The sequence below is a fragment of the Oryx dammah genome, unplaced genomic scaffold, assembly GCF_014754425.2.
Source record: "Oryx dammah isolate SB20612 unplaced genomic scaffold, SCBI_Odam_1.1 HiC_scaffold_8, whole genome shotgun sequence".
Lineage (NCBI taxonomy): Eukaryota > Metazoa > Chordata > Mammalia > Artiodactyla > Bovidae > Oryx > Oryx dammah.
The window spans coordinates 35,690,136-35,700,468 of record NW_024070192.1 but is presented as its reverse complement, the minus strand read 5'-3'; the positions used below and the strand labels follow the sequence as shown (position 1 = coordinate 35,700,468).

Sequence of the window (10,333 nt, the reverse complement as noted above, 5' to 3'; positions counted from 1 at the left end):
CATTCTGTTGCTGAACCCATTCCCTGAGCTCTTGTTTCGGTTATTATATTTTTTCAGCTCTAAAATTTCCATTTGGTTCTTCTTTAGATCTCTTTCTTTGCTGAAGCTTTCTATTTTTCCATTTGTTTCAAGCAAATGCATAATTTTTTGTGAAAGCATTTTATCGTGGCTGCTTTGAATGATTTTTCAGATAGCTCTAACATCTCTGTCCCTTTGGGTGGTGGCAGCTACGGACTGGCTTTTTTCATTCAGTTTGAGACCTTCCCTGGTTTTGGTACACTGACTAATTTTTAATGAAACAGGAACATCTTAACATTATTTTATGAGACTCTGGATCTGATTTAAACCTTCTGTTTCAGCTGGCTTTCTCTGCTACTGCTCTGGCAGGGAAGGGAGGGGCACTGCCTCCTTACTGCCAGGCAGAGGCTGAAGTTCACATTTCACATCCAAACTGTGGACGTCTCATGACTGAGGGTGGGAGTTCCAGGTCCCCACCAGGTCACCACTGCCACTTGGGGAGGATGCCCTCATTTCTGCAGAAATGAGGGGAACTTCTGACTTTCTAGAAGGCTTCCTCTGATACCACGCCAGCAGGGAGGGCGAAAGATGACTGGTCACTGCGCCAGTCTGGATGGGCGTCCAGGCTCCCCTGCAATTTCTGTGGACCCTGAGTGTGGCAGGCCTCATTACCAGCTGATAGGGGTGAAAGTTCCCACTCCCTCCTTGGCCTTCTTAGAAACCACCCCAGCAGGGATGTTGGGGCACCTTATAGCAAGCCTGGAAATCTATGCTCACCACTTGGCCTTTGTTGGTATGGTTGTGGGTGGGGTCAACGTTTTTCTGTAATATTTGGCTGGACTCAAGTGGTTATTTTCGGAGTTTTCTGCCGTTAGGCTCTCCTTTTCCTGGCGGAGAGAGCAGGCTGTGCCTGTGGTGTTTCCAGGTTGCTAATTTCTTTTCCTCCAAGAGAGGGACATTCAAGGCAAAAAGAAAACCCAGGGATCTCACCGCCATCAGGCTGTTCCTGAGGTCCTGAGGCACCTAGCCTTTTGGGTTTCTACATCTTTTTGTGTTTGTTTTAAACATAATGTCCAGTCGTACTTAGCAGGTAGAATAGGAGAAGGTAAATCAATCTCATTGTCCCTAGGGTGGACTTGGCTAGCTTTTGATTGCCAACTTCTAAATTTATTGCACTTGACAGTAAACATCCCATGTATAGTGTGATGGTTAATTTTATTAATATGTATCATTTTGGCTAGGACTCGCCATTCATTACCATTTTGTCTCCTTTGCTTTCTCACTTTGTCTTTTTCCTGAACCATTTGAGAGTAAGTTACAGACATCACATCTTTTCCCTCCAATATTTCAACAGATTTCCTAAAAAACAAGGACATTTTCTTACCTAACTGTAGGATAGTTATTAATTTCAAGAATTTAATATTGATACAATACCATTATCCAACTCATGGTTCATATTCCCATTTTGCCATCTATCTGAAAAATGTCCTTTATAGCTTTTTTTCCCCAGTTGAGGATCCAATGCAGGACTGTATCTCTTTAGTATCCTTTAGTTCCTTAACCTGTCTTTATTTTTCATGACTTCAACATTTTTGAAAACCGTCATCTGGTAATTACACAGGATATCCCTCAATTATGTAGGTATTTCTTCGGGTTAGCTGATGTTTCTCATGATTGGATTTGGGTTGTTTTCCTGGCAGGAATATTAGATGAGTAATGTGTCTTTCTCAGTACATCATATCAGGAGATATATACTATGTCAATTTGATCCATTACTGGTGATTTTAAAACCTCGAGCATTTGGTTAAGGGGAATCTACCCATTCTCTCCATTATCATGATATTACTTTTCAGGACTTCCCTGGAGGTCCAATGGTTAAGACTCAGAGCTTCCACTGCAGGAGCTGGTTCAATCCCTGGCCAGGGAACTAAGATCCCACATGCCCTGCAGCCAAAAAAAAAGAGATACTATTATTCCTTTTGTAACTAAGAAGCAGTTTTAGAGGGAGATACTTCCACAGCATGTAAATATCCTGTTCCCAGTCAAACTTTAGCCACAATCATCCATTGATGATTTTTGCACAAACCAACTGTGGCCAGGATGGTTGAGAAACTTTTTTTTTTTTTTTAATTTTTAGGTGATTTAACTGTATTCCTTTTTGCTTGTAGTGAAAAGAACCCGACTACAACAAAAATTAGAATCAGAGTGGGGTTCTCATGGACCTGAACCTAAGTATCAGCAAGTGGAATGGAATGTTTCTACCTAGTATTTGTATGGTAAAGCCACTAACTGGGCCAGTCCCTGGAGCCTCTTGGACTCTAAGCATGAGCACTCTGTCGGGAAGGTTGTCATGGTTTGGTGGCTCTAGCTCTGAACCACTTTTGGGAAGGGTATTTGTTCTTTGAGCTCCCTAGACTGGATTCGTTACTGTATATAAGTTCCAGACAATCCTGCCAAAGCTATGGTGATACTCTGTTTCAGTGTTTGTCTACCCCTCTAGATGGCAAGCTTTGGGATAGAAGGCACTCAGAAACATAGCCCATGCTCTAAGAGGTAGAAACTGTTGCATAGATTGACCACATGAAATAAGACACTGCCTTGGCTTGTCTGTGTCTCATACCTAGCTTTTATATGCTTCCTCTAGTGTCTTTTTATTATAGTCTTAAGGATTCTGCCAAAATTATTATGATATGTTTTACTACCTGGCAGGGTGATTCTTTTCTTTTCTTTTTCAAAGCTGATGTAACTATCCATGTACCTCTGTACTGTCATACACGTTCTGGAATAGGTTTGTCAAGTTCCAGAAAATTTAACTTATATATTATTTTAGGGAGAATTAACATCTTTATGGGCTTCCCTGGTGTCTTAGATGGTAAAGAATTTGCCTGCAGTGTGGGAGACCTAGGTTCAACACTTGGGTTGGGAAGATCCGCTGAAGGACGGCATGGCAATCCACTCCAGTATTCTTGCCTGGAGACTCCGCATGGACCGAAGAACCTGGCAGGCTACAGTCCATGGTGTTGCAAAGAGTTGGACGCAACTGAGCGACTAAGCACAACATCTTTATAATATTGATTTGACCCATCCAAACAAATTGTTGATCTTTTCATTTATACCAAAATTTCATATCTTTTTAACAGTTCTAATTTTTTTCCATAAAGGCTTTACATAAATGGAAAGAACATTCTTAATCAAGTTCTGAATACTTTACATATTGTATTACTATTGTGAATGATGTTTTGCTTTCTATAATTCCTAACGGAGAGCTATTAGCATTCAATTTCTCCTGTAGTGATCAAAGTCCCTGACTCTCCTTTTGATTCTAGTGGTTTGCTTATTGTTTCTGGTAGATTGTCTACACAGGTGATCATATCATCACAGGTAACAATGGGTGTATCTTTTCCTTTCATGTCTGTGTACTGCTTATTGCATTTTCTTATCTTAGCACATTGGTCAGTTCCGCCAGTATTGTGGTAGAGGCAATTGTTCTTGTATCCATGTTAACCAGGAGGGCATCATTAAATACATTAGTTATAGGATTGTTTTCTTTGCTTTGTTTTCTTTGTTGTTGTTGTTTGCAGCACTGGCCCTCGTTGCTGCTGGAGGGCTTTCTCTAGTTGCCTAGCGGTGGCTTCTCTTGTTGTAGAGCACAGGTTCTATGGCCCTTGGGCTCAGTAGCTGTGGCGCATGGGCTTAGTTGCTTCGGGGCAGGTGGGATTTTCCCAGACCAGGGATTGAACCCGTGTCCCCTGCATTGGCCGGCAGATTCTTAACCACTGGACCACCAGGGAATTCCCTCTGAAGTTTTATAGATTAGGCATTGCGCCCTGAGCCTCTCCTATTACAAAACATAATCGTGTGCTCTTCCTCCTTTAGTCCACTAATGCAGTGAATAATGGTGGTAGATTTTCTGATGATAAACCATTTGAACTGGTAGATATGGTCTCCGCTGCATATAACAGAATACCAGCAGTTGTTCCTTAAAAAGCTAAGGGCAGTAATTTATTTTAAGTTTATTAATTAACTTATTTATTTATTTTGGCCATACATTGCAGCTTGAGGGATCATCTTAGTTTCCAACTAGGAATCAAACCCGTGCCTCCTGCAGTGAAAGCATGGAGTCCTAACCACTGACCACCAGGGAATTCTCAAAGGACAGTAACTACTTAAGGAGCAGGCTGGAGCGGGTCCATCTCAGGTTAATCCAGCACTTGATGGCATCCTCCAGTCAAGAGTCTCTCTTTCTGTCTTGCCATCAGCACACTGGCTTTTTGTCCTCATGACACCCTTAGGGGTGCAAGCTGACTACTGCATCCAAAGACACAGATCTGGTGATGAACGGGAGGGCGGGACAACAGAAGTGCTGAACTGCTTTACCATCAGTGACTCTCCTTTCAGCAGCCAAGGTCAGACTTCCACTGACACCTCCTCCCCGAGTCGACTTGCCCTGGTATCGTAAGTCAGAAACGGATCTTGGTGCTTCTAGTTGCAAGGGAGGTTTGCATTCTGAGTGTCTGGCGGGGAGCAGGGCATGGCTTGTGACTAATCGTGACTCATCCCTCAGGGCTGGGGCACGCGCACTGCCTCCAGCAAGCTGGGGTTCTGTCAGGAAGGAAGAATGTGGGGTGGTACACCGTCCTCACACCCCCAGGGCAAACTTGACCTCGTTAGATTGGAAGATTTCTTTTCAGGTAAACTTCTGGATTTGGTTGGCCCATAGTTCCTTTGGGGTTTTCACATTTATGTTCATAAGTGAGTGAAGCCTATATTTTTATTTTCTTGTCCATCCTTAGCTGGAGTAAAATCTTCATAAACCTAGTTGGCTTGACTTCTTTTGTTTTTAGGAACAGATTATACAAAATACAGGTGATCCATTCCTTGAAATTTTGGTAGAACTCATTCATAAAGCTACCTGGTGTGGGTTCACTGGGAGGAGAGATCTTTCATTACCATTTCATCACTAGCTATTCTTTATCACTGCTCCTTTCTGCTTCAGTTTACTGATATTTCCCCCTTATTTGGGTAAATACAGTCAGCCCTCTGTTTCCATGGCTTCTGGGTCCACATGTACAGAATGCCAACTGTATTTAAAATCAACCTTAAACATTATAAAACTGAGTTGTATGCTCTATTAATAGTCCTCTATTGTGCATTTAAACAATGTCTTACTTAAAAAAAATTATTTTATTTTATTAATTTGGCTGCTCCGAGTCTTTCTTACAGCATGTAGGATCTTTAGTTGCAGCATGCGGGATCTAGTTCCCTGACCTGGGATCAAACCCCCTGCATTGGGAGCATAGAATCTTAGCCACAGGACCACCAGGGAAGTCCCAACAATGTCTTACTTTAATTTTTTCAACTAATAAGCTTTTTTGTTTGTTTTAAATCTGTGCCAGGTGGCTTACAGGATCTTAGTTCCCCAGGCCCTTGGCAGTAAAAACACTGAGTCCTCCCCACTGGACTGCAAGGGAATTCCCTAAAAATCTTTTACATTGAGGAATAACTTATACACAGAGATATGCACAGATCTGAGGTGTACAGCTCTATGAGTTTTGAGAAATATGTCCATCCATGTAATCACCACTGCTATCAGTACAGACATTTTCATTCATTCCCTTGTGCCCCTTTTGGTCAGTCCTCTCAGCCAAGCAACTGTTGCTCTGGTTTGTGCACAGATCTTTTACAAACATAAGTTTTTCTCTTTCTTGGATAAATTCCTAGGACTGGAATTCCTGGGTCAGATAGGAAATACACGCTTTTAATTTTGTAAGAAACTGCCAAGTTCCCAAAGTGGTAGTCTATTTTACACCCGACTTTAAAAAAAATTGAGCTCCACTTATTTTTAATATTAAGAGTATTAGGAGTCAAAAAGAGTTTAGGAGTATGAATCACTGGATATAACCCACTTCATTTTTTTTAATGTTTATTTTTATTTATTTACTTGGCTGTGCTGGGTCTTGGTTGCAGCAGGTAGTATCTTTCATTGTGGGCATGTGGGATCTAGTTCCTCAAACAGGGATAGAACTCTGGCTGCCTTCATCGGGAGCAGAGTCTTAGCTGCTGGACCACCAGAGAAGTCTCTAACCCCTTTCATTTTATAATTGCCTTTTGCCTCCTACTTGCTTGAGGAATTCCACTTCATTGGGCTATTAGGAACTGGGAGTTCTTAGCAGTTTTTCTCTGACTCAGTCACTTTTTTCCTGGACCTTCAGCATCTGTGGAATCCCAGGGACGCATCTACCGTCAGATCACCTTCTCTGAGGCCAAGCCCATGAGGTCGTAGAAACTTGCTGTGAAGGTGCTCCCAGTTCTTGACAGATACTGAGACTTCTCTTCATGATTCATTTTCTAGTCTCCTGTCCTGAAGTGAAAAGTTGATTGGAGATCCCCTTTAACAAGATGACTAGTATGGACTTTCTTTCCTGTGCTGGTAAGTCCCAAGGACTTGTTTATCCAAATAGGACGGAGAGCAATGCCTGGGGAGAGTGAGTCCTTCTCCCTGGGCTTCTGGGAGCCCCTGGATCCCCAAGGGTGCTCCATGGGGACAGCTTCGCTCCCTCCTTCTTCCTGTGTCTCTCCCTTTCTTTCCCCTCCCCCCTCTTTTTTAGCCACATCGCTCGGCTAAAACTAAGATGTGAGACCTTAGATGAAACACACACCCTCTTCATTGCAAGCGTGGAGTCTTAACCACTGGAACACCAGGGAAATCCCCTAGTTTTCAACATCAATATAATATTTTATCTTCACTGTATTGCAGATTCTCATATATTGGAACAGATATTATTTTGTTCCACTAAAATGAATAGGCAGTTTTCAAAAAAAGAAAAAGAAAGAAGAAGATACACATAGATGGCCAAACTATCTGCTGAAAAAAAAAATCTCAATTTTCTTCATCAAGACATGTAAATCAGACTTCCCTGGTGTCCAGTGGTTAAGAATCTGCCTGCCAATGCCGGGGCTATGCGTTCAATCCCTGGTCAGGGAACTAGATCCCACATGCTGTGGAGCAACCAAGCCTGTGTGCTGTAACTACTGAGCCTTTGAGATTAGAGCCTGAGCTTGCTGCAACTAGAGAAAGCCCATGTGCAACAATGAAGATCCAGTGCAGCCAAAAGTAAATAAATACATTTGTAAAAAGACATGTTAATCAAAATAATGAGACAGCAGTGTTCACCTCTTGGTTTGACAAAAAGTCTTAAATTTGATAATAGGCTGCCTGGGGGAGGGTATGAGGAAACAGGTATTCTTGTGATGTGTTGGAGTGAATGTAAGTGTGTGCATGCTTTTTGGAGAACAACATGGCAAAAGGCATCAATAGTTGTTGTTTTTTCTAACACATAAACTCTTTGCCCTGGCAATTTCACTGCTAGAAATTTACCCTATGGATCATTTGCAAAGGTCCAGCAAAGTTAAATGCATACATATAGTTGCATAGTATGTGATCACAAAACCCATAATTGTTAGCTTCTTAAGCGCCTATCCACTGGGCAATGCGTTCTCTATGATTTACATGCATGCAGTGGAACACTGCAGCAATAAGGAGACTGGGGAAGACTCGTGTGTGTGACCATGCGAGCCAGTCTCTACAATATGCTGAGGGATAAAAAGCTACCAAATAGTAAACAGATTCTGATGCTTCTTGGTACGCCTGCATGCTCAGTCCTTTCAGTTGTATCCGACTCTTTGCGGCCCCATGGACTGTAGTCCACCAGGCTCCTCTATCCATGGGATTCTCCAGGCAAGAATGCTGGGTTGCCATTTCCTTCTCCAGAGGATCTTCCTGACCAGGAATCAAAGCTGGGTCTCCTGCATTGCAGGCAGATTCTTTACCCTCTGAGCCACCAGGGAAGGTTATATGTGTATATACGTACATATACTCACACACACATATGCCAGACTTTGGTCTAAGAGAATTTGATTTACAGGGAGCTGTTAACCTTCAGGAAGAGGAAAGTTTTTTATTTTCACTGTGTCTTTCTGGACTCTTCCATTTTTCTGGTGGTGGCATGTATTGCTTTTTTATTGTCAGAGGCGTTTTCCCGGGGTTGTGTTATCGGACATTTTTGTTTTCTTTGTATCACTTTATTTTTCTTACATCTTAAAATTTTTAAGCCAAGGAAAGAGAGATGTGCTGGTAAGGTACTGTAGTACCTCATTCAATCAAAGGAATCACTGGGCAACCAGGCTGCAGGAGGAGACAAGCACAGCTGGGCCTCAGGAATCTGTGGAGCCAGGGGCTGGGCGGCTGGAGGCCTTTTCGTGTCTCTACTTGTCTTTGTGTATCAGCTGCATTCTCTCTTTCTCCATGGAAAATGCGAGGAATGAATGTGGCTGTCTCGCGCGTCTACATTTCACATCTTCTACAGCAGAGAGACTGACCCTGAGTTCCTGTTTAACAAAATTCTCAGGAAAGACTTTCTTTGGCCTGGCTTGGGTCAGGTGTCCTCCCCTTGGCCCATCAACTCTGGCCAGGGTTGTGGGGGTCGGGAGGGACATCTTTAAGGAGCTGGAAGCTCCTCTGTAGTCAGGTGATTGGACAGGAGTACTTCTCAGTAGAAGGGAGGGTGCTGGGAAGATACACATTCATTTGTTCTTACTTATTCATCCAGTAAACACTTATGGAGCCTGTTATGTCCTGGGCTCTGGGCCATATGCCGTGAACAAGGAACCCAGCAAGATCTCAGCCATCTGAGGGTTTAGGTCCCAGAGCCGGAGACAGGCTAGAAATCAGTGTCTGCCACACTCCTGCCCCATCCTGGCTCATCCAGACCTACTCTCCAGGTCCATCAAAAAAGAGGAGCCCCTCAGTTGCCAGTGGCGGGGCCTCAGCCTGGGGATGTTACCCCCGTGGGGTGCTGATGGCTGCAGAGCAGAGCTGGCCGCCTGGATAGTGCAGCTGTTTCGAGTTGCCAGCCAAGAACCAAGAGCCAGGAGGTAAAGGGAGTGGCTTCCTGTTGAGCTGAGATCTTTGGCTCCAGCTTGGAAGTCAAGGCGTCTCCAGAAACATAACTGCCAGGCAGCCCACTGAGCTTCTGTGGAATTTTCAGTTGTCCGTTTTATGGACAAAATCAGCAACTTCCCTGGAGGTCCAGTGGTTAAGACTCTGCATTTCCACTGCAGGGTCCGGGGTTCAGTCTCTAGTCCGGGAACCAAGATTCCATGTGCCTCGTGGCGAAGCCAAAAAAAGTACAAAATCCAGACCTGGATCAGGTGCCTGACTCCAAATCAGCCTCTCCATCCCTCAGGCGATGTTCATCCAGAGCAAACACTGGAAAGATGCTGGCTCAGCTCTGGGCCGGCACTGGCGGGTGGAGGAGGGGCGGGGGGAGGGAGGGTGAGAGCCCCTCATGGGGACTCCCTCAGGGGAGGATTTTCTGACGTGCTGACTCTGCAGGAGATGCCCCTGGGATTCACTGGTGTGAGCAAGATCTCCACCCGTAAGTTACCACCCCGCTGAGACTCTGCAGTAAAGCCCTCTCCTGGAGAACGTGAGAGATGTCTGGGGCCAGCGACCCAGGCTTCAGTCCCAGGGTTGGGATTAAGATTCCCACTCACTGTCCCTCGACCCCAGGCTACTCTCCTACATGCAGGTTGTTGGTCCAGGTGTGGGTTTGGCCCTTTATGTGTCTTACATGACGTCTATGTGTGTGTGCGAGAGAGAGAGAGCTGTATTGTTTATATACGATGTAGTGATGGTGCTTAAACTGAGGAGTTAGTCCATGGTTTGGAAAATGGACAGAAACCACACCCGGAGGAGGTTGAATGTAAGCCTGAGGACACTGGACTCCGAGGTGGAGAGCTTTTTCGAAGGGCCCTTGTCACCATCAGTCTTGGAAGTGAGACGTTTCAATCCTGGCTGGAAGGGTGTGATGCATCTTCAACTGTGGCTGTGAGAATGGACTCATGACAGGGTGCCCTGGTAACTAGATATGTAGGAGGCGGGCTGGGTTAGTAAGTGATGGATGGCACTGGTCATGTGGCCATGCCCACCACCCTGGGTAAAGGGGGGCATCTTTGGCCCATTCCAGCACCTTTCTGTGCCTGCACCCACAGCCTCATGGCATCAGGCAGCAAAGCCTGAATTGGCTGCCTCTTGGAGAGAGGTCAAGGCTGATGTGGGGCCAACACTAGGGGTGAGATGAGGTGGAAGACACGAGACAGCAGAGACCACACAGTAGGAAGAGGACGTACGAGATAGAAAAAGCAGGCATGAGGGGAGCCCAGAGCAAAGGCAGCAGTGGCCAGTCCCTGGGCTGCCTTGGGTGCTGACAGTTGTCCAGGCTGTCCCAGTGTATGTGGAAACCTACAGGAGACC

At 44.7% G+C, this 10,333-nt stretch overlaps 1 long non-coding RNA gene across 1 annotated transcript; it reads left to right on the top strand.

Moving 5' to 3' along the window:
• Positions 1-4,544: 4,544 nt before the first annotated feature.
• Positions 4,545-6,951, top strand: LOC120866114. Its single transcript, XR_005721595.1, has 3 exons — positions 4,545-4,709; positions 6,371-6,448; positions 6,776-6,951. It is a non-coding gene; the product is annotated as an uncharacterized LOC120866114 (long non-coding RNA).
• Positions 6,952-10,333: the final 3,382 nt, after the last annotated feature.